This window comes from Pogoniulus pusillus, chromosome 7, assembly GCF_015220805.1.
Source record: "Pogoniulus pusillus isolate bPogPus1 chromosome 7, bPogPus1.pri, whole genome shotgun sequence".
Lineage (NCBI taxonomy): Eukaryota > Metazoa > Chordata > Aves > Piciformes > Lybiidae > Pogoniulus > Pogoniulus pusillus.
In genome coordinates this window covers 11,509,472-11,534,586 of record NC_087270.1, presented here as the reverse complement: position 1 = coordinate 11,534,586, position 25,115 = coordinate 11,509,472, and the positions used below count along the sequence as shown (strand labels likewise).

At 41.0% G+C, this 25,115-nt stretch overlaps 1 protein-coding gene across 28 annotated transcripts in view; it reads left to right on the top strand.

Annotated features, from left to right (window-relative positions):
• The window catches only part of DLGAP2 (DLG associated protein 2), a 465,415-nt gene that overhangs the window by 266,433 nt on the left and 173,867 nt on the right, over positions 1-25,115 (top strand). Inside the window, exon 3 of one of the 28 annotated variants that reach the window (XR_010302769.1) lies at positions 16,965-18,188. The exons of the other annotated variants lie outside the window; for them this stretch is intronic. The gene's annotated coding sequence lies outside the window, so the exon portion shown is untranslated. The remainder of the gene's footprint in view (positions 1-16,964; positions 18,189-25,115) is intronic. 28 annotated transcript variants of the gene reach the window in all.

Below are 25,115 nucleotides of genomic sequence, written 5' to 3'. Positions count from 1 at the left end.
CTGAAAGAAAGAAAATTCTAGTCATTTTATCAAGTTGAGAAAGAAAAGGAGCACAGCTGGATGGTGAAGTGATGTGTTAAATGCAGGAATAGCAAACTGGCAGCCATCAGTTAAACCAGTATCCGGAACAGTACCTACACTTTCCTGCCTTTAATTTCATCTATGGTTCAAGTAAGCTTTTCATATCATCCAATTTGAAAAATGCACTTACGTTTTGAGTTAATTTACTGGAAATATTACAGGTTTAGAAACTCTTGAAGACACAACAGTCATACAGTCTGAGTAACCAAACTTTCCTCTCCCTTGTGCTATCAACTGCTGGGGACAGAGTATCTAAAGAACTGTTTCTAAAAAGCCCTTACAGCTCTGTGTGCAAATAGACTTTTACTTGAAATGCATCAAGCTCTCCTTTGGCTGTCATTCCTGCATTTCCCTGTAGCTGTCCTTATTCATTCTCTGTTATGCCTTTGAAATAGAAGATTAGTGAATGAACTGGTTTGCTGTGCTCTGATCTGCCTCGGACTCAAAAAGAGGAAACACAACTTGGTCACATTTTCTGTTCACTTCTTTTATCTCATTTACCTTATGGGGTGGCTCATGACTACATTATCTGATGCCTGCTGTGGAGAGATTTCTCCTAGAAACTTGTGCTGTTCTCTGGTGATTACTTAGCAGCAATTAGGTACTATACTGAGCCATGCGTGGGACTTAATGTCAAAAAACTGTGGTGCCTTCCAGATTCACAGGCATGACTGAGTATAAATCAGGAATTAAGAGGAAGAGAATGAGTATGTATGTGGAGGAACACAAGGAAAAGGAAAATGAGGTCAGTGATATGAACAAAGAGATGGAGGATAGTGAGAAGTCTGAGCTTTGGGAGGCAGAGAAACAGCGGCCAAACAGATGTGCATTCTTGAGTGTTCTTACCAGTTTCTGTAGCATTGTGTGATTGACCTCCGCATGTTTGTGGCCATTAGGAAATCGCTATCACACTGCATATGTCCAGGTTTTTGCAGTGTCTGTACAGACAGTGCTGTACCTTGGAATGCCAACTAGCCAATTCTTAACTGATTTAAATCCTTAAGAGAAAGTAAAGTCAGACCTTCCAATGAAATAGCGCTGCATTCTGAAAGGGAAAAAGTGTTTTCTGTCTTGAGGTAGTGATACCATTTCTCTGGAACCTATTTCCATGGGCTTTGAAAGACTAGGGAAAGTTCACATTTCAGGTGTTCGTTAATGTCATCTAACCTCAGCTGATATTATTCAGGAAACAAGCTTTTTTTGGTCAGGCTTTGGAGTGTAATATATAAATTCACAGGTGAATGCACAGTTATATAGATAGGTACAGGTGTGTTTCATTCGCAGGCATTCTAGGAGCCCAAGAGAAGAGAGTTCTTGTTTCTAGCCATGCTAAAGCAATTTATGCTGTTTTCTTTATTGCACTGAAATGTCACATTATATAGTATAATTGTAAGTGCACTGTCTAGGATCTGCACTTCCATTCAACTCCATGGAAAAATTCCCATCAATTTAAATGGCAGCAATGATCCCCACATGTTCCTATTAAGCTGTTCTCAAGCTGTACCTTCTTCATGTTAACGAGCAGTGAGTTTTGTTTGTCAGTGCAGCTGATCATTTCACATTAAAGTAATAATGAACAGATGTGATAACTGCCTGTCATTTTTCATTCCTTCAGTCAAACACTTGATGCCATGTCCTGTGTGATTTCCTCATTTAATGAACTGCCAGCTGAAGATACAAACACTGTAACTGACGCAAATCAAAAATGCTGACAAAAAATCTTTACTGTAATTTAAGAAATTCTTTTAGTGAAAGATGGTTTTCTCATTGGTTTCTTTTTGTCAGATAAAGAGCTTGCTAAATTGTTTGTGTTTAAATTTACCTTGTACCTTTGAAAGAAGGAAATAGAAGTAGGGGAATGCAAACATGTGCTGTGTAAATAAATAAGTGCAGAAATTCTGGTTAGTAGAGTGGCAGCAGACTTCCTTTAATATAGATTGAGCAAAAAGCCACAGGCATCATTCTGCTCTCTGATTTTCACATGTACAAGACATCTTTTTGCTGCTGTGGAATACAAATTCAGTTAAGTCCCAATTACTGTCCTATTGCGTGTGTAACTAACCCATGGAACACTTTAGGTATTTGGGCAGGGAAAAGAGCATGTCTTCCTCCTCTTCTTTTTGTTCCGTGGTGAATACTGCCTAAAGGCTTTTTTCTCCTCTTTTCACCTCTTTCACTCACCTAGTTTTTGAGGATACATTGCAAGCTGTGTTCATTTCCGTTGCCCAACTGTTCAGTAGGAAAGGACAAGGATAAATGAAATATTAACATGACATGACAGAAAATGTGTTAAGATGGTTCTACTGGCAAGTAATACTTTTGTTTTTCATATGGCCAGCATGGTGCCTTTCTATTTTACATTTTTTCACCACAACATTCTGGTGACTCTAAGTTACTAACTGCATAATACTTTTCATGGATTCTTTCTTTTAATGCCATCACTTAGATGAGGGACAGTCCTTCACAACCTTCTTCAAGTAGGGTGGATTTCTTTTGTAGGCTGTAGTTCTCCCAGAGGTGAACTGCTCCAGCAGGAGCTTCTTGTAAAGTAAAGGATGACTTCAGGCACGATCCCCTGCACCAGCATAGGGTTCTCCGTGGGCTGCAGGTGAGCATCTGCTCCACTATTAACCTCCCCTCAGGAAGAAAGCTCCTCCAGACACAAAGCCAACAGAGATTAATCACCTCTTTTCACTGGCATTGGACAGCAAAGCACATGTTAGTGGAAACAAAAAGCCTATGTGTACGACAGCACCTGGCCCTGTTACTTGTTTTTGCTGTGTCTTGTAACCTAAGCACTACTGAGGTCTGGATCCATCTATGCTGGAGAGTACTGGGAGAGAATTTTATCAGTGCTTGTCAGTATCTAAAGGGTGGGTGTCGATAGGGTGAGGTCAGATTCTTTTCACTAACGCTCACTGAAAGAACAATGGACACAAACCAGAACACAGCAATTTCCACCTAAATATCAGTAAATGGTTCTTTGAGGGAGCACTGGGACATGCTGCCTGCAGAGGCTGTGGAGTCTCCTCTGCAGACTTCCAAAACCTACATGGACACGTTCCTATGCAACCTGATGTAGGTGCAACTGCTTTAGCAGGAGAGTTGGATTAGATGATTTCTAGAGGTCCCTTCCAACCCCCCACCATTCTGTGATGCTATTGTAAAATATGCTGAGACCCGTTTTAGAATGCAGAAGTGATGTGTGTAGATTTTTGGAGGAACATTCATATGTGGACTGTGGCTTTTAGAGAGGTATTTTTGCAGAGATGTTTTAGTGCCACTTTCCAACACGTTCTTCACTGTTCAGACAGACACCCTTTTACAAAAGAGATTCAAACACAAATTTTCACCAGTACATAGCAGTTGTTTTCTTGCCAGTTCTTTAAAAGTTCTCAATGTAAATTAGGATAAAAATCCTGTGTTAGAAGACCTGTAAAAAGTTGATCCTTAAAACATCTTCCCAAATTCTGTTTGACTTTACTTTTTGTTTTTTTCCTCCCATGTATCACTGCTCAGTGGTCAGCTAGATGGGCTGGAAAACCTCGTTCGCTCAAGTAGCAAACAGTGACCCTAACCTGGGTTGCTGCAATTGAGCGAGAGTACAGTTGTGGCCTCTTGTTTGCTGACATGTTAAAGAGAGATTTATTCAGGAGTAAATGCATGCTGAAATTTTCTTTGGTGTTGTGATTTGACCTGTTGCTTTTTTAAAGGAAGTAGGAGAATTCTGCTCATTAAACTTGCTTCTCATTTTCTGCTCATGTTTTCTTTGAGAGTGCTTTCAGGAACTTTGAACCGCAGGTATTCGACACTACAGGTTAGCACTAAAGACCTTTGCTGGTATGCTGCACCAAATTTGATGTATACATCAAATGTATACATCAAATTAGTAACTTCAGCCTGAAAACATGCAGAAATATTCCTAGGACCTTATATTGAATGTCCAAGTACTGAAACTGGGCAGCTAACAATGTTTCAGATAGCATCAAGAAATAGAGATGATCTCCCTAAGGCTAGGAGTAGGAGTCTGATTTAGGGACTTCCTTCCTAAAGTTTATGCAGTTTGGATAGTTAAAATCAAGCATCGTGAACACTTCAATAACAACACTAAGTGAATTGGTTGCATTACTGTCAAGGTGAAATAATGCACTTCTAGCTATTGATCTGATTTCTGAGACGCTTTAAAAAATTATCTTTCTGCTTCAGTTATTGTCCTAATCCTCATGTGTAGTTACTAGCATTTCCATACCTCTTCGCTGAGGATGTAGGTGTCATTTTGGTTATGGTTTTGTAATTGTGATGCAGATGTCACAGTGCAGAGCAGTAGGAAGGCCACGTATAAATAGGGCTCTATAAGTGACACGACAACATTATTCACCTGTGGCATCCCACTTCACTGTGTCTCAGTGCCACAGAATCAATCACTTTGTCATGTGGGAAAATTGAAGCAGAAAACACTCAGAAATAGACACAGCTCTTCCAAATTCTGGTTTGCTTAGCCCAACTACATAGTCAAAGGTAACAATTTGTGTATGGTCGCTGAACTGGAGTGGGGAAATGTGGTGAATAGCAGTGCCGCCCTCTCTGCCGAGGCAGAGGGAAGACCTCTGGGTGCTGATCTGCTGCTGCAGCCATAAGCAGGGCAGGCACAGATGAATCCATCTTCTTCCTCTGCTCTTGTTTATTGTACAGCCTGTTCCTTGCAGCCCTTCTTGTTACCTCCATTGCATTTTCAGTACATGTGATTTGATGTGTATTTCTTGTCCTCTGTTATGACCTACACTGGGTTCAGCCCAGTACTCATAGTTGTTTTCCTTTGATGAGTATTAGTTGACCAATTGCTGTTTGTGTTCATACCCTCAGGCTCTCCAATACTGTGTCTTGCTTGTCTTTTAAGGCTTTTGTTGTCATATTGGCTTTAAGTCTCAAAGGCATCTGCTATAATCCTGTGATTGCTCAGTCAGGAGCAGACCCAGGCAGCTACACTTCTGTTGTAAAAATGCATTTTTGTATTTTTCTCCATCATTGACACAAACCACAACATTTCTACCAGATCTAACATTAAGTGGTGATGCAGAAGTGCCAGAGACAGCCTCCAAGTGTCGATTGATGCTTGTTCTTGATAATTTCCTAGTCTCCTCCTTTCCTTCATGAGACAATGTACCCAGAGTGTCATCAATCTTCACAAGTCTTTTGGCACCACACACAAGGAATTACCTTCTATCATATAAAATAATCCGAATTTTCTCCATTTAAAATTGTCAATAGACCTCAGTAGCCCTATCAGCAGTTCAAGAGGTGCCAGTAGGTTATGGGGAGAGATATAGTGGGGTTTATTGTTAAAAATCTGTCCATGATTCTGGGATCATTATAACAACAACTGTTATTATATTGACTATATTGTTACTATATATAAAAAACACATTCAAATGATCACACTTTTTAAGAGATAGAGTCATAAGATGCCATACAGACTTTCAAGATCTCGATGTTTCTGCATATTCATACTCCAAGTATTTCTCAGCTAACAAGCTCTTTTTAGGTGAGAAGAGGCTGCTTTTGGAAGATATGGCAGAGTAACATGAGACACAGCTCCCCTTCCTCTTTCCTCTGGTACACTATATAGTGGAAACCATACCCAGATTTTTAAAGGCTATTTCTGTCATTAGAATGCTTTAAGTGTCCATCTTTAAAGAGTTATGTGAAGCATAACTGATCTCCTGTACTTTCTGCTGCTTCAGTGCATTAAACATTCATAAATATTGGGGGTTTTCCTTTAACATTTTTTCAATTTGATAAAAGCTTTTGGAATGTATTGACAGGAGAGGACTAGAGAAATCAGTCAAGCATAGTGTTCAAATCACTGCTAAGAACCCAGTATGCTGGCTTGTAACTTTCAGTGTTCGTTTATCTAGTCAATTGTGAATGGCTATTATATTCTGAAAGTTTCTATCTTTATGGCATTGTTGTGTGATTTTATTTTTATAGCTTCTTGTGATGGTTTGGGTGTTCCCCTCCCCTCCACACTTTGGAAATCACCCAGACTAGACTCAGCTGGCTATGGAAATTGAATGAAGCTTAATATTTACAGCTTAGCTCAATACACAAGCAGATATTTACAGTATATACAGTTATAGACAGAAATAGACACAGTAAAAGGTAATACAGAAATAGACACAGTAAAAGGTAATACAGAAACACAGCAGCCCTCCCAGAAACCTGAGTACCCAGGAGAGGCTTCCAGCTGCCCTTCCATCTTCTCCCACCCCACCTCAACCTTACCCCAGAGCCAAGGAAGAATGGAGGCTCGGCCAGGGGGTTAGGAAGCAAAGTGGATTAATCAGAGAGACGGCAGAGAAGCTAGAGAGGGAAATGCAGCTTGGAGCTCCCCAGCAGAAGTGAGTTATCAATGTTTGGATTCTTCTTATATCTCTCAGCAAGCCTCTGAGGAAAGCAGACATCATTCTGTTTTCCTTTTCACAGCCTGTAATCTAGTTCTTCTCACCAAAACATTCTAGCTTTAGACAAGCACATTTCTTAATCCTCAGAAAATGTCATGTGCAAATGCTTAAGAAAGTACCTAAGAAGAGCCCTAAGAACAGTTCAGTCAATTGGTTACCAAATACACAGTGACAAAGTATTTTTATTTTCTACTTATTTTTTTATATCAAAAGCTGAAATTTCCAGAACCATACAGTTCATTGTATTGGTAAATAAATACAGACTACCAAAGCTGAAATACCAGGGTGTCTGTTTTCCACTTAGTGGCTTTTTAAGAGACATTCATGGAGTCCCACAAATACATACTCACAGATTGAAACATCAGTTAGGGAAGAGAGTGAATCCAAACAAGCAAGATACACAAAACATTTGTAGCTTCTCTCTTTTACTAGTATCTGCTAGAAATTCCAGTAAACCAAACTGTTGCTGGTACTCTTCTCTCCCAGCACTGTTGCTCAGCTGTTTTGTTTGCCCAGTTGTTCTTCTTTCCAAGAAGTATATGTGTATAGGGAATGTGTGGGGAAGGATGACTGCAGCCTTAGCTTGTTTACAAGATAAGAAACTTCCCTATCAATTTCATTTTAGGCTTTAAAAAAAAAAAAAGAAAGGAAGGGTTTCCTGGCTATATATAATGTGGAAGGCAACCAACCAGAAAAGAGTACCTTAGACACATTTCTAGGTATGGTAAAAGGGCAGGGTGCAGTGAGAAAAAAGTCTTGTTGCTCTGCAACTGTTATGATCAAATGCATGTCAATGCAGTGGTTCAACATCCTCAGCACAAATGAATGCCATACCCACAATTCCAGCAACCTTTATTCTCTTGAATTACTCCTCAAAGCTTCCACCTCTCTCTTCTCAGTCTTGTGGACTTTTTTTTTCCTTTCCTGACAGCAAATAAACAGAGTGTGACATGACCTTCCTTCTTTCTTTGGCTGGCTTTTCTTCTCCTTTTCCCCTTTTCGTGCTTGGAGAAGTTTCTTTTCTGTTCTGTTCTTCTCTCACTGTTTGAATTCCTGTATCATTCATCTCTCCTTTCTAAGCTGTATTTATTTTACATCTAGCTTTTCAGTACTTTAGTAGAGTTTGTAAGAAACAGGATTTCCACTAGAAAATGGAAGCTTCTAATTCATTGCTAGTTCTTGATTTTTCTGATGTTTTCTCTCTGATAATTTGCTAAGAGTAGTGCATGGTGTAAGTATGACTTTCAACACTACACCTGCACAGCACTGGGTACAAAGAGCTTTGCTTCTCACTTGGCAGAAAGATATTATTACAGTAAGCACAGCAGTACTGAGTCAACCATTCTAGAGTGTATCTGCACCTCAGAATCTTCTCTTCCCTTTTAGCTATAGTACCCTCAGGTGGGAAGCTATTTACTTAGAGCTAGTAACAGGAAAAACAAGCACAAGAGCATTGATTGAATTCAGGCTATGTGTAGCTGGAGAAATGTGTGTAAATAGGATATATTTGTTGCTGTGCTCTGCTGATATTTTAGGACTAATGGATCTTCAACAAAAATACAATTCCTTTTAGAAATCTGGTGAGCTCCTGCTACTGCAGTGTGTGATTCACATATAAACCGTGTTTTTCTTGTGGGCGTTTCAATCTGGAAGTCTGCATGCAAAACATCCCTGAGCCACAAGACATCTTTAAAAGCATCAAAAAGGCATCGCTGCAGTCTGAACATTTAATTTCTTCTGATGGATTGCTACTGCTCCAGTTTACAAAGAGTACCCATGCATACATCTATTTCACGTGTAAAAAGAGCAGTGCCGTAGAATAGTCTTTTCTTAAGTGAAGAGCAAAGAACATCCTAGGTGACCATGGAATGTGGGTTAATTAATTGAACCAAGGGCAATATAGCTGTGGTAGTGGGGTTCACATCCTCATAACCTCTATAAAGTGTTCACACTGACAAACTAATGTAAGATTTGTTCTGAGACAAATTAGAAAATGCCAGAGCTCTTATTTCTCCTATCTGGAAGATCAGTCTGTGATGAACATGGTACCAAATGAATACTGCCTTTTCTATTACATCATGTTTCAACACCATAGCTATCTAAAGATGTAGTGCTGTGCAGCAGTTTTCATCAAACCTTTCTGTTTAATTTATCAGCATCATATTTTTCAAAGAAAACTGAAGGACTTTCCTTCAATTGTTTTTAAGTTATTATAGACAAGTCATAAATCTCTCCTAAAAATGCTTGTCAAGCAACAGCAGTGCCACTCAGCAGACTTGATTTTCACTTCTGTGTTTTAGGAATAGGGAATTGTCTGATGGGTGTCAGTGGTACAAGGGTGACTGTTCAGCTTACGGAGTACTAGGCAACTACAAATACTCACAATAACACAGAGCACAAAATTGAGGTGTTTTGTAAATACTCCAGAAAATTAGAAACAAAAGTATTTCTATTGACAGAAAAAAAACTCTATGTAAAAACCAAATAGCGACAGACAAACAAAGTACTGACCAAAAAGTGAGTATTTAACACTCCATTGGATTGAAGGAAATGATACTTGGTTTTAAAATGAGTGTTTAAAAAGAAAAACCTCTGTGGAAAGCAAGCAAACAAAGTCACTGCTTCAGTAAGGGTAGAACCATCTTTGTTCTATCTCTCCTTTCTTTATTCCCACAAAAAGTAGGTACTGAACTCTGCTAGCATGGTGTTTGTGTGCAGATTCTGATTGCCTTCCTGTTCTAGCACCTCAATGGCTTGGTTGTGTTTGATCCATGTTATTGAGAGCTTCCCCAGTTGCTTTAATCTTTGCCGCTGACTGAGATTTTATAGAATGAAGACAAGGGAACTGCAGTGCTGATTTTGTGACTAATCTCTGAGAAAGTTCTGAATGTTTTCGGCTTTGTCGTGAATGTTCATTTTCCCTTTCAGTCTTAGAAGACTTTCCTTCGTGAGTGGGAAAACTCCCAGGAGATCAGTGACAGGGAAGGGTTCACTGAGGGAACTGCAGGCAAATATTTGTAGATATGACCCTTTCTTGATTTCACAGCTAGTGCAAGAAAGTTAAGAAGACTCTCATCCAAATAAAATCCATGATGTGTTTTGAGAGAAAACTGTGGTATGAGAGTATGTTAAATCAAACAATGGAATAGTTTTACACAATGTGTCTTTTTTTTAATAGCATTTTTTAAACATCTTGCCATGAGGCCAGTAGGTAGTTGTAATCATCTTGCGATGAGGTCAGTAGGTAGTTGTAATCATCTTGCGATGAGGCCAGTAGGTAGTTGTAATCTTGCGATGAGGTCAGTAGGTAGTTGTAATCATCTTGCGATGAGGTCAGTAGGTAGTTGTAATCTTGCGATGAGGCCAGTAGGTAGTTGTAATCTTGCGATGAGGCCAGTAGGTAGTTGTAATCATCTTGCGATGAGGCCAGTAGGTAGTTGTAGTCTTGCGATGAGGCCAGTAGGTAGTTGTAGTCTTGCGATGAGGCCAGTAGGTAGTTGTAATCTTGCGATGAGGTCAGTAGGTAGTTGTAATCATCTTGCGATGAGGCCAGTAGGTGGTTGCAGTCTTGCGATGAGGCCAGTAGGTGGTTGTAGTCTTGCGATGAGGCCAGTAGGTAGTTGCAATCTTGCGATGAGGCCAGTAGGTAGTTGCAGTCTTGCGATGAGGTCCGTAGGTGGTTGTAATCATCTTGCGATGAGGTCAGTAGGTGGTTGCAGTCTTGCGATGAGGCCAGTAGGTGGTTGTAGTCTTGCGATGAGGCCAGTAGGTAGTTGCAGTCTTGCGATGAGGCCAGTAGGTGGTTGTAGTCTTGCGATGAGGCCAGTAGGTAGTTGCAATCTTGCGATGAGGCCAGTAGGTAGTTGCAGTCTTGCGATGAGGTCCGTAGGTGGTTGTAATCATCTTGCGATGAGGTCAGTAGGTGGTTGCAGTCTTGCGATGAGGCCAGTAGGTGGTTGCAGTCTTGCGATGAGGCCAGTAGGTGGTTGCAGTCTTGCGATGAGGCCAGTAGGTAGTTGTAGTCTTGCGATGAGGCCAGTAGGTAGTTGTAATCTTGCGATGAGGTCAGTAGGTAGTTGTAATCTTGCGATGAGGTCAGTAGGTAGTTGTAATCTTGCGATGAGGTCAGTAGGTAGTTGTAATCATCTTGCGATGGGGTCAGTAGGTGGTTGCAGTCTTGCGATGAGGCCAGTAGGTGGTTGCAATCTTGCGATGAGGCCAGTAGGTAGTTGCAGTCTTGCGATGAGGCCAGTAGGTGGTTGTAATCTTGCGATGAGGCCAGTAGGTAGTTGTAATCATCTTGCGATGAGGTCAGTAGGTGGTTGCAGTCTTGCGATGAGGCCAGTAGGTGGTTGCAGTCTTGCGATGAGGCCAGTAGGTGGTTGCAGTCTTGCGATGAGGCCAGTAGGTGGTTGTAGTCTTGCGATGAGGTCAGTAGGTAGTTGTAATCTTGCGATGAGGTCAGTAGGTAGTTGTAATCATCTTGTGATGAGGTCAGTAGGTGGTTGCAGTCTTGCGATGAGGTCAGTAGGTGGTTGTAGTCTTGCGATGAGGTCAGTAGGTAGTTGTAGTCTTGCGATGAGGCCAGTAGGTGGTTGTAATCTTGCGATGAGGCCAGTAGGTGGTTGTAGTCTTGCGATGAGGTCAGTAGGTGGTTGTAGTCTTGCGATGAGGCCAGTAGGTAGTTGTAGTCTTGCGATGAGGTCAGTAGGTGGTTGTAATCTTGCGATGAGGTCAGTAGGTGGTTGCAGTCTTGCGATGAGGTCAGTAGGTGGTTGCAGTCTTGCGATGAGGTCAGTAGGTGGTTGCAGTCTTGCGATGAGGTCAGTAGGTAGTTGCAGTCTTGCGATGAGGCCAGTAGGTAGTTGCAATCTTGCGATGAGGCCAGTAGGTAGTTGCAGTCTTGCGATGAGGTCCGTAGGTGGTTGTAATCTTGCGATGAGGTCAGTAGGTGGTTGCAGTCTTGCGATGAGGCCAGTAGGTAGTTGCAGTCTTGCAATGAGGTCAGTAGGTAGTTGTAATCTTGCGATGAGGTCAGTAGGTAGTTGCAGTCTTGCGATGAGGCCCGTAGGTAGTTGCAGTCTTGCAATGAGGTCAGTAGGTGGTTGTAATCTTGCAATGAGGTCAGTAGGTAGTTGTAGTCTTGCGATGAGGCCAGTAGGTGGTTGTAATCTTGCGATGAGGTCAGTAGGTAGTTGCAGTGTGCTAATATGGATTTTAAGAAGCTTTGAAATGCTCCCGATGGTTATCTGTAGTTTCAGGAACTAATCTTTTTCTGGGAAGTCAATGCTTATGTTGCAGGCAACTAACAGGATGCAAACCAGGACAGAATAAGTAGAAGAAAATTTGTTCTAGGGGTTGCAAATCTGCTTTACCGCCTCTGGGTACAGATTGTGTTTCAGGACATTTGAATAACAGCATTAAAAAAAAACACCAGTTCCCTTTGTAGCTAAATGAACTATGAATTAAATTTGTTATCAGATGACCAGTAGCTGCTAAGCATTTTCCAGCTGAGTAAGCTAATAAACCTATTTACTCTTTCTGCACGAGCAAGCATGGGCCCATTAGCTGCAGATGCCTTCAGCAATATTCTTTGACATATAGAAGGTCATTCTCCTTTCACTGTCTTCATATCTTTCTAGTTTAATATTTGGCAGAAAGAACAGCTGAATAGTTCTATTGAGTAGCTAATTAGTAATCTAAAATTGCAGTTGTAAGGGTTCTATCCCCTTTAACCTCATTCTGATGGATTAGTGCTTTATGTGCATTTACTTGGGAAACTCGATTTAAACTGCAATCACCTGTAGTAATTTAAGTTGTCAGAGGCTTTGTTAGGATTTGCTTGCAAAAATACCTTGCCCATCGTATGCCTTGGGTGGGTTTTCTCCCTTTGTTACTCAGTGTGTGACTATTTGCGTGCAAGAACCCTGTCCAGTGGTAGATGAGGCAGAAGCTAATGTAAGATGTAGTTGACCATGTCTTGTGACAGGTCCTGCGTGCTTTTGCCTTTTATGGCAAGATGGCAGGACAGGATCAGGTTTCTAATACGTTTCACAGGTGCTGTTGCACCCCTGTAAGATTCTGCAGCAGGGTTAGTAGAATAACAAAGCATTGTTGCTTTTCTTGTCAGCATGGCTGTGTTTTCAGTGATGCCAGTGCCGGCTGCCGCCTCCTTTCTGTGTTCTCCTGCAAACGTTCCCCAGAAGGATGCGGTCAGTTCACAGTGCAGATTCATGACACAAGAAGCATCAGCAGATGGCAAGAGAACAGTTTTCATCCTTGCTTTGCAAAAGTGATAAACTTCATGTTGTTTGCTGTTGAATCTGTGAAGTTCTGCTTCTGGACTTATGAGCTGTTCTGCCTGATTAGAGCAAGCATTGTTTTAAATTCATACCCTACTGCAGGGAGTAAGACACCTGGAAGATCCCACCATCCATTCCACCTAGAAAAAGCTCTATCACCTGCTCTTTTTCCTCCTAGGGAGTCTCTGACCTGCCCAGCAATATGCATTTGCTTTTACCATTGCCTCAATTTCCATTTGCATTTCATTTTTGTTTGTATTATTACTATGCTATTTAAGCACCTCAAGACTCTGAGAAGGGTTTAAATATCTGTTTACATTTCCTAGAGATTCTCAGTTTTCATTTCTCACCTCAATTTTCTTAAAACGATTTTCCAAGTTTCTACAATTCTACCACAACTCAGGAGAACCCTTGTGTACCAGCAGAACCCTGCTTGTACCAGGCAGAGAGCAAACACTCATAAAATACCATTTCTGCTTTTAGTATGAGACTAAGAATATTAATTCCATTAATAAATATATATATTAATATTAATTAATTAATAAAAACAGTTTTACTGTTTTTATTTACCTTTAAGTGAATGCCAGAGAATATCTGTTTTAAGTCAATCCTTTTTCTGTGTTCTTCAGAGATATCCAACAGCTCAGATTTTATCCAGAGGAATCAAAAGTGTAAAGCTACTTAACTATTAAATTAAAAATTAATATGGACAGTAAACCTTGACATTGGCTGTAAGAGGTTTTATATCATCAGGTGACCCCTCCTGACTTAAGATGATTTATTCTGGAAGACTAGTTGTATTATTTCTTATTCCTGGATCAGTGCTAAGCCGTGATATAGACTAAGAAAACTTCCCCTTGCTTAGCCTCTATTTCTATGTGATCCTTCAGCTTTGCTGTCATTAACTTTTTTTTTAATGGTAAGGCTTCCCTTTCAGCTACTCAGAGTTTTTGGTGCCTCTGCTTTGGTTGTAGTGGAATATAACCCAGACTTGACTTCTGCTTTTGCCTATGGACCCTTCCTGGCATCAGTAGGATTGAAGTGCTTGGTCTCGGTCAGGTCCTGAAGCTGGTCTTTCTCAGTCCATTGCTGAGACATTGCTAGTCCTTGTTATGGGAGAAGTTTATGCCTGTGTGGCATGGTAAAGTGGTTTTCGGTGCCTTTGAAATTCTTATCTCAAAACTTCTGAAGTGTCATTTCCTTTCCACAAACGTTGGAGAGATTGAAGAGCTTTTATATATAAACAGCCTTATGTATAAATACACAGAACCAGATTGTCATAAGAGCTCTGCTGACATCCAAAGTCTACCAGTTTATAAACTTGACCTCTAGACACAGTATTTAAAAGCTGATGTTGTTGCTCTGTACCATATTTTATTTGGTTAAACAGCTGTCTAGGAGTCAGATTTTATTTTCTGCCACTAACTAATTCTTCAGCCTGTACGTCTGCAGTGAGCAGACCATCCCAGAACTTCCTTGGGGAATATACCAAATCACTGAAAACTGAGCGCAGTTATAGGAGAAACAAAACAGTTTTTGCTTCCCATAGACCATATTTCTTTTGCTCTACGCTTCCATTTACTGATATTTACTGGTGCAAAATTGTTTCCTTAAGTCTGCATAGTCTTACAATTCTTAAAGCAAGTTTTTATAAGGAAATTATGGAAACAGGAGGGAATTGTGGGTCATGAATCAGACTTTTTTCTGTGTACCTAGTGACTTGTGCATCAAATTACATACAGACTCTTCTTGTTCACTAGGAAAGATCTCTTTTTCCACTGAGCCCTGTACTCTTACAGGCTTTCCAGCCTGCTCCGTCAGCTCTATGCTGCCCTCAACTTGCCTCTCCTTCCTTTTCGAGCCCTACACTCCCTTAGGGAAGATCAAGCCTGCCCTCCTTTCACACACTTCACCAGATGGATAGTGCAGCCACCAGGAGAAGGCAAACAAGGGCTTCCTCTCAGCCATCCAACCATAGCCAACTGATAGAATGTAGCCTCATAGACAACAGATATTGTCTGTCAGAGTTGAACAGGTTTTTCATTTTCACTAGGGTTCAGAAGACAGTTTGGGGACCAGATGCTGAAACTGAAGATGATACTGTGCTTCTTGTCCACATTTAGCTTATATCCAGGGCTTGCAAATGGAGCAGTTGCTCCATCCCCCTATGACTCCTCCTCCCCAGCAGAGAAGGTGGATCAGGAATAAGAGAGCAGAACTGCTGGTTGAAATGAAAACAATTTAACAAAATAGCAAAAATAATATCAACATAAAGTGTTCAAAACTGTACTCAGCTCAGAAAATGGGGTCACCTCATTGCTGTCTAAAACTACCTGAAAGGAGGTTGTAGCTATGTGGGGGTTGGTCTCTTCTCCCAGGCAACCAGCAATAGAACAAGGGGACACAGTCTCAAGTTGTGCCAGGGGAAGTCTAGGCTGGATGTTAGGAGGAAGTTGTTGGCAGAGAGAGTGATTGGCATTGGAATGGGCTGCCCAGGGAGGTGGTGGAGTCACCATCCCTGGAGGTGTTCAGTAAAAGCCTGGATGAGGCACTTAGTGCCATGGTCTAGTTGACTGGCTGGGGCTGGGTGCTAGGTTGGACTGGATGATGTTGGAGGTCTCTTCCCACCTGGTTGATTCTATGATATTCAGGAAGGAACTCCTCAGGAGCACAGTGGTAAGCAAGCCCCCTCCAAAAATGAAGAGAAGCAGAAAAAGGACAAAGTAGACAAAGAAGCAGCACAAGAGTAACCTCCCTCTTCAACAGATTTCCCCCTTTGTAATAACATGATTTTTTGGCAGATGAGATCTGGCTGTGAGCTGGTTTGGATCATCTTCCCTGGCTTTCAAGCTTTTCAGCTTAAGCTCCTGGCTATTCCAAACTGAAAAGGGCCTGCAGATCATGGCTGGCATATGCTTCTCTGCCAGAAAACCAGGACAGCTTTTTTCCTGTAATTCATGCACTGACATTTCTGGGACAATCCTGGGTGGTCTTACTATGAATATGGGATGATGTTCACAATTCCTGATTCCTCTTTAGCTTTTCAAAGCATCCAAGTCCTGTACAGAGGCAATGAGAGAAGCATGTGCAGTTGAAGGTAATCCGAAGGAGTCTTCCTCTTTGGTGGCACTGTGGCACTTAATTCCAGAGGAAAGATTCACTGGGTGTAAATGAGAGAGCTGTTACATGCTCATTCTTTTTTCTGGGGGCCGATCTAGATTAAAGCAGCCTGTCCTTATATGAATGCTTATTCTTGTTGCGGTACTGCCAGTCAGTATAGCCACAGGTTTTGTCCCGCAGCTCTGAGGCTGTAGCCTGAAAGCTGATACTAAGCTGATTTCCAAAATGATCCCTCCCCAAATTATTTGCTTTAACTTTGAAAATATCCATAGCACTTTTTACCCTCTGGGCCCATGAACTGCTGCACACTCAATATTTCATTCACTATAGCACAAGATCCTAAATGTAGTAGATTTACCCACTGCTCTTGCCAGCCCTGTGCTAGGTTTCAACAGAAAGCCAAAGCCCCCCAGTCTCACAGTTTCTATGTCCTACCAACCTTCTTCTGGTTTAGCTGCAAAAAAAATTGCTTGTTGTACTTTTGGCACACTAGAGCACAGGTTTTCTGTGAGCCATTCACACAGGTTCTGTTGTTGCTAGAGGCAGTTTCCAAGCCCTTTCCAGTCAGAAGCATCATCGCAATGTTTGTCTGCTTTCACTGCAGTAGTAAGAAGCTTGTGAAATATGACTGGCTGGGAATGTAAGCTTTATATATATGAGCAGCGTCTGAATTGTTAAGCTCAGTGACATTAGCTGAGACAAGAAAGGGGAAGAGGATCATTACATTAGCAGAAAATAGAGCTCAGGAGTATGTCCTTCCTTCTCCTTCTCCAGAATAGCTACGTGTTAACCCAGCGTCCTCTATGGTTTTGTGTCAGTGAACAAAATAGGTGTCCCAACCCCCTGCCACACCATAGTTCTGAAGGAAAGGGGAAATACATTCTCTTTATTTCTTCCGGTCCTCTCCTCTCTCATCAGTCCTGCTACCATTCCTTGAACTTTAGTTAGAGTTTTGTTGTTTGTTTGCTTGTTTGTTGTCTTGTTTTTTCTAATATTTCAGGGCTCCAAGAAACAATACCCAGGCAGAACTCCCATGCAGACAAGGAAAAAACCCTCATAATTCATCTGAGTTACTGCAGCTTTCATGCTGCTGATCTTTGGAGTGACTTCCTTTGTTTCAAAGAGCTACTTAATAACTGCGTTTTTGCTGACCCTGGTGAAGGTTACCTGTCTCCACTAAAACTTGAGAAGTCTAACAAGTCACATTTACCTTCCCTTAGAAAAGTGCAACTTTAAGAATAAAACCAGCAATTGTTGTGCTTAGAAACAAAACGCTTGTGACTTGAGGCCAATGCAAGAGCCAGCCAGCTTCATTTCCACAGCCTGGCTCTAAGCAAGGGGCACTGGTATTTTCAGTCTCAGGCTGGGTTGTCTTTGATGGGCAGTTTCAAGGAAGCATCACACTGTGGCACAGTTTCACAGACATCACTTTGTAGAAGAATTTTGTTGTTGTTTTAATACTTTTTTACTAAGCAGATGTTTCATTTAGGTTTTCATATTTGTAACAGTGCTTGTCACAATTCTTTGTTGCCCTTGGCTGTGACATTGTTTTCCTCTTTCACTTTGGTCTAAGCTGAATCAATACAGGAGCTGTGTGAATATATATTCCATTAAATATCAAGAATTGCTGCTTCGTGGGAGCTCTAGGGAACTTTCTGATCTTACTTTTGTGTTCAAGCTATTTGTGTTACATGCATGTTGTAAATGTAAGGCAGCTTTGACTCTGTCAATGTAGAAAATGTATGTCTAATGCTGGCTGGCTGGCAAGGACCGCTCTCATGTTCATTCATAGTATTACTAGGAGATCCTTGCAACAGAACATATGCTTTCAGAAAAACCAGGGCAAGAGAAGAACTGCAGAGAACAGCAGGTCTGTCCTCTACCCCCGCACAATCAGTGATGCTGAACAGATGTTCCGCCTAACCTGGTTTTCGGTGCTTCCAACAATGGAAAGGCCATAATATCCCCAGTAGGTCTGTTCCTTTGCTTCTCTAGCCTTGCTGTTAGAAAGTTCAGCTAATGTTTGACCTGAGCCTTCCCTGTTTCAGAATAAGCTCATTATTTTTTGCATATGAAACTTGAAATAGATTATTCCTTCCCTTTAGCAACAACCTTTTGTGTAAGTGAAGCAGTACATTGTACCCTGTTGGTCTTGTCTCTGTTAGACTTAAAAGCAAATAAGCCTTCCACTCTTTTCTCACAGATGATGTTTTCCAGTGTTCTGGTAAGTCTTTACTTTTTTCCCTGTGAAATCTGCACCGAGCTGAGGCCCTAGCTTGTAATGGATGTGGAAAAAGAAGTACTTCCCGTGTGTTGTGGCTTAGGCTCTGGTTTGTGTGCCCCACTGTGCTGCTTATTTTTTCCAGAAATATCATGATATTTTCTACTCATGTTTAACCTGTGCTAAGCTGTAATAGGATATGCTTTTAGGTAGAATAGAAACAAGATAACTTGTCTCCTATCTAGGTTCTTGCAATTAATTACTCCCTCCAAAGTTCATTGTCTTGTACTTGCCCTTAATGAATCCAATCCTCTATCTTTTTTCTTCAAGATTTTTGGGTTTTTTTTTTTTTTGGTTTTTTGAGATAAGTATGAGCCTGTCCTCCTGTTGCGCCAGTGGCATGCTGTCCCAGCTGACCAAAGAAATTTGCCGTCACCCATTCATCAGTTTCAATAGGGAGACACCATTTCAGCTGTGACTGATAGAAGGTTTTGCCTTCCATCAATCAATCTGAATTAATTTCATCTCTCACATCGTCTGTGGCATGGATTACACTGTCATGTGAGCCAGTGTCAAAAGCCACAGGAAATTCAATGTAAGGCACCTAATGCTCCTGCTCACATAAAAGGCTTTTTAGTCTATTGCAAAAAGAAATCAGACATTCAGTTCTAAACAAACTAACTGCTGCCTGCTGCTAATTTTTGTGTGTTCTCCCAAGTGCTTATACACTGTGACTTCTAAAATAACTCCATTTTCCAGGATCTCTGCTACAGCTTTATGATGTTCTCTGCTCCTTCCCTTTAAAGGCTTAAGCTCTGTTTTCCCTTTGTGCTCTATTGATGTCCAGTCCATTCTTCACAAGATCTGAAAATACAAGTCTATATGAAATAGATATTCCTGCACTTGATAGCCAGAGCTACCAAGGAGCAGTATGCTTCTGCCGTAGCAAAAAGGTGGGAGCTGCCTACTCTGGACTCCTATCTCTAGTTACCCCAGGCTTTGCTCAGGCCAGGTCAGAATGGAAACACTCAGTACATGGAAAAGCATTTAAAAATTCCTTAAATGAAAGGGAAGAATTTTCTATACCTAACAACTATCGTTTTGTCCTCAACCTCCTTACAAATATGCTGTAAGTAGTTCTCTCACAGGTCTTGCAGAGTTGTACAAACATATCAGTCTGTTTTCAGACCTCTCTTTGAAGAGAATAAATCATCCCCTGGAAATGTGTCTTTTTTGTTGTTTGTGGAAGATGACCGAACATACAGCATGTACAAAACTTCGAACTTCGGATAGGCTACATGCAGCTATGGTGAAAAAGAGGCTTCCCTGACCTTACTTAGCAGTTGAGTAGTAGAGCTGGGAGTATGCCAGCACTGCTGCATTCTTTAATCTGGGCCGTTTTGCCTCTTGCATTGTTTGATACTGAACTAGGAAGGAGGATTTTCAAGTGTAGCTAAAATCTAGAAGGACCAACCTTTTTGTCTGTGTGGGGAATTGTTTCCTCTCTTTTTTTGTCTCTTGGGACTCTGAGAACTCTCAGAGTATGAGCACTGCTGAATGTAAGGCAAGGTTTCAGTTTTATTTTTCAAAGCTATTTTTAATTTCAGACCCTATTTGAAGTAAAGCACCGCGTGCCAAATCACCAGGTGTCATTCTGCAAGCTGCCCTTGCAGTTAGATTTCAAGGCAGCATGTATGAATCATGCCAGTATTGATTAGCACGAGTGCAGCTTTTGGAAGGATCTGATACATCACTGATTATACAGTTTTTCCTTTGGCCGATGTGAAACAAGCTTGTGGGAGAGAAAATTTAAAAGAAAGCAAAGTATATTGTTTTGTGAGGGGTTTGGTTGGTTTTACCTTTAAAAACAAGTGAGTTGTTTTTGTTGTTTTGTTTGGTGAACATTTTGATTCCTGGGTTCGGATATTTGCGCAATCTCTCAACGCTTTCAAGTTCCTGATCTATATTTTTCAGATCTTGTGTCTAGTTAACTGTTATAAAATAATTACTTAAATGAAGTTCATCCCTTGGCATGTGATCCAAAACACTGAAAGCTCTCTGTTTGGTGAGAGAATTGCTTTCTCTGTTTTCTGAGCACTTCAGATGTAGGATATGCAGCAACCTTGATGCAAAGGTTCCTTCATATACTTTACCTCTCTCCATCATCAGTGGCATTCGCTACTGGTCCACATCTTTAATCTGATGTTTAACTGGGAACTCAGATACTTGTTGGTGGAAGTGTGATACTCCTTCAAGATCTTGTCAGTAAAATTACACTGATAAGTGAGTCTTTTCTACCTGAAGTTACATATGCAATACTGAAGACAGTATTAGAAATTAGGAAGCCTCCTAAGAAAGAAAATCAGTACACACACGTGTCCTGTGTTTGAATTTAGGGCCAGAAGGGAACTCAAACAGTACCAGAGCTGGTTTTCTGCTGAAGCAGCTGGATCTGAGGGAGGCTAATGGAGTTGGGGTTGTTCAGCCTGGAAGGGAGGAGGCTCTGAAGACATGGAAGAGCAGCCTTCCACTGCTTGAATGGGGCCTGCAAGAAGGATGGAGAGAGACTGTTTACAAAGGCATGCAGTGATAGAGTGAGGGACGATGGCTTCAAACTAGAGAAAAGTAAATTTAGATGGGTTGTTAGTTTTGGTACAGAGTTGAATCTACTGGAGAAACTTAGGGCAGTAGGTAACATGCTAGGCAATAAGCTTGAGGGAAATACCTTTTGGATCTGTTTAAAATCTGTTCAAGAGTTGGAGAGCTGGAATTTTTTTTCTGAGCACGGAAGGACTTGAAAGCCAAGTTTGTAGTGCTGCCTTGGAAGAGAAAGAACAAGGTAAAAAATTCAAATGCATTGAAGATTAATTGTGTCTCTTCTGAGATTATAGAGCCACTTCTGAGAAACTGTCTTGCCTGAGGCTGCTGACTTCACTCTTCTCTCATCGTTAATCTTTCTTGCATTGCATGACACATTCAGTTGCAGTAAGACAATTCAAGTAAGAAATGTGAAAGATAGATGTTAGCCTCTCCACTTCGTGTCAGTGCAATAGTTTTGCTAATAGCTAAATCGCTGTAAGATTTGTAGGACACAGAAAACATAGCTCCCTTTCCTGAAATAATTTAATTCATAATGAGTGCCTCAAAACAGTTGCCTCTCCCTGAATCTTCTTTTGAACAAAAGCAGTAAAAATTGCATATCTTACTATCTTAACAACAGGCCTTCTTTTAACATTCAATTGTATCCAATTAAATGCTAAGATTACTAACAAGACAAGGACCAATACTTGTTTTGACTGTTTTTCTTGCTTGTTTGGGTTTTTTTTACCTTATAACCAAAGTTCTTGACAGGCATGCTATAAAATAAATCACAAAGCAGTGCTCCCAAAGTCAAGTAACATCCCCAGTAGAAACAAGTGTTACCAGAGGTTGGTTGAGTTTTGTAAATTGCAGGATGTATTTGATCTTGCTTTTGGAAAATCTCCAGAGTTGTGAGATTGGGTTTTTCAGAGTAGCTTTGAGAGGGTTTATTTTTATGACCTTCATGATATCACAATTAATGTTGCATGGAATTTCATATCCATACAATATAGCAAGATGGGAAGACATTGCCTCTTCAGAGTTTAACCAGTTACTTTTGGAGGCAGATCTATTTCCATATCAAAGTTCTGGTTTGGTTTCTGTGTTGGTTTGGGTTTTGTTTTTAATTAATGTGATCTTCCTACTGTTAGGTGTTTTGTTAAACTCTGGAGCATATAACACATAGATATGCTAAAGTACAAAATGAGCTCTTTGTCATTTAGAAAGCAGTGTGCCCAGGTGGCCCAAAGAGCCAATGGCATCCTGGCCTGGACCAGGAACAGTGTAGCCAGTAGGACAAGGGAGGTTGTTCTTTCCCTGTACTCAGCGCTACTCAGGCCACACCTTGAGTGCTGTCTATTCCAGAAAGCAAAGCAGTTTCAGCACATTTCCTTTGGAAAAGCTTTTCAAAGCCGAAGTTGGTCAAAGCAGAAGAGAGCCATGACAATTTGGCTACTATCTTATTGACAGAATTCCCTTTGTGGCTCATGCATATATATCCATGGTCTAGAGATGGCAACTGAACTGTTTGCTCTGTTTCACCTGTGCCTTCATGCCTCTTACAATACTGTTCAGAAGAGTCATACCTAGGATTTAGTTTATGATTAAATAGTTATTTCATCTAATAGCTGAATATTTGAAAGGCTACAAAATTAAACACACATATTTCATACTGGAGTTGTTTCACTGACTCCAGTGAGTTACATCATTGAATATTTTTTTCTCCCTTGGTTATAGTTCACATGAGAAATGTTGAAAGCACAAAACCATCCTGAAACAATGCTAAACCAACTGAGTGAGGTGCCCAAATCTGGAAATGCCTGTGAGCAAAGGCAGCTCTGTCTTTATGTTGTTCCCTTGGTCACAGTTTTTTCCTTATGAAATCCCTTCATGGGCTTTTCCTTGTGAATTTAGTGCAGTGCTCAGCCCTAGCAAGCCAAGGAGGTCTTGTGGCCATTTCTGATGGAACTTTGGTGCTTATCACTGAAAGCATTGGCAGCTTTGTTACAGCATCATTTCAGAAGTGGCATATGAACACTTGTCATTGTGTGTTGACTTGTGCTAGAAGCTGTTGACCTATCATCCCTGTAGTGTTTTTCAGAATGGTAGAGATTTGTCCCTTTGTCTTCATACCAGCTGTGGGAAGGGGTCAGTTAGTTAAGAAGGCAAGTTCTGTGAATGATACTTTTTTATTTTTCCACTAAAGGCTTCTTCTCATGAAAAGACATTCAAAGCAAGCTTGGCATGGTGTAGACTTCTCAAACTGCCCGTTGGAACATAGTGGCTATGTTCAAGTGGCTTTAGAGTACATCAGTTAATCTTGAAATGGCTTACTAGCTCCGGTGCAAGGTGTGGGGAATACATCTCTGCTACTTTGTGAGCTCAGTCACTATTACAGAGTCAGCAGGGACTGCTGGAAATGCTGTCCTTTGCTCCTGTCTCTAGTATGCATAAACATGCATGCATTTTGTGCAGTGCCACACAAATTGCCTGGGATTGATAAATGTTCCTAATTTCCATTGCTTCCTTTAACAACCTAACTATTCATACTTCCTAGCATAGGGTATGGAAACTAGTGAAATGGAGTAGCCTTTCTCATGTGGTGTGGCATCCTATTTTGCAGAATGTGGCTTTAACACAGTTCTTGTCTCTTTCCAGGCTCTTTATACTCCTGGCAGACAAAATGCATTTTCTCTCTTTTTTTACTGCCACAAAATCCTATTGATTTTTAAATTAAAAACGTCTTTAACATCTTCCTCTTGAAGTTGTCTTTCACAAGCCTGCATCACAATCCATCTATACCCTGAGCCCCGTGATAGGCTAGAACAGAAGGAAAACCTGCACCTGCTGCTCTTCTCATTGACGTCACTCTGGAGAAAATGCAATGTGAGCAGGACTGTGGCTAAACGTTTCCAAGGATTTAGTTAACACTGGCTTTTCAGGTACTGCTGCAGGCTTGACAAGGTTTCACTAAATAGAAAGTTTGAAGAAGCAGTGAGCAGTAATGAGGAAGTAAAAAGAAAGGGAAAAAAAACAGCCACTATTTTATTGTGGCATAATGTTTTAGCATCTATGTCGACTGATGGTCATGAAAGCATTAAGAAAATCCTGCCTTCAGAGTACAGGGAGCACGTCAGAGCATGTGAGTTTTCTGAGCTGAGGTGCACACCAGAGGACAAGAACCGTGATGCAGTGAAAGCTAATTGTGTCCACATGTACGTAAGCACAGTCCATCGGCACAGATGGATTCTGTTTGTCTGAGAAAACCCCAAACCTTCAAGTATTTGTTGACCTGACTTAAACTTTAAACCTCCTACACGGTACTCATGTTAAGTGACAAAATGATCCATTGTAGCTACAAGGTTAAAGGCCCTGAGACATCCAGGCAATTGCTCTTTGGGGTACCTTGAGAGCAGAGTTAACACCAAGTAGCCTTGCTTACGTTGGCATCGATTCACTAGTGTAGGTCTGGAATGCTGCTTTAAGTCCTGTGCTATTTACAGCAGATTTACCATGCTTTCACTTCCAGTCTTTCTGAAGGGTTTTAGTCTTCGTAATGGGTTTGCATTTGCCTTTCAGGTGGAAAGTCAGTTTGTAGGGTTGGGGGGTTTTGTTTGTTTGATTTGGGATCTGAGGTTTTTAAATTAATATTTAACAACTTCTTTTTTTTCTTCCTTCTTTGTGCATCTGGAATATTCTGGGATACAGAAATGCTGCATTCCCCTACTTCTAAACGGGCTGTCATGGTTAGCAGTTTTAGAGGTCACAAGATGTATGTACAGACTTTGGCAAATCCCTTCTAACTTTTCCTTCTGAAAGGCATTTTCTGTTAGTAAAGTCCCAGGTCTGCCTCATGGAAATGCCTCATTGCCTGCACGTCTAGTGATTCTTCTTCTTCTTTTCCCCTTTATGTACTTAAAGAGATTCTTCCCCCATCCTGCAGCTTTTGTTTATCTAATGTATATAGAAGCTGTGCACAAACCTTAAAGCAGTCTGACATGAGTTAGAGGAGGGGAAGTTGACGTTAAGGTGAAAATGCGAGAACGTTATTTTTGGTTTAGGCAATTGCCTTTTGCCTACTGATTCAAGAACCTGTATTTCCAGAGATTCCAAAGAAAAAGGAAAGTCAGTCATAACCAGGGAGAGTGAGAGGAGAGGCCCCTCCAGAACCAGGGAAGGAATGAGATGAGTTGAAAGAATCTGACAACACGAAGCAGCAGCCTCTGAAAGGCATGTCATAGTGTTTGACATGAATGGCAGCGTGAAGTGGAACAGGTGAATTTCACGCAATTTCTCGCCTTTCTCATGCAGAAAGCAGATTCAGAAAGGGGCCGCAATCAAACTGGGCAG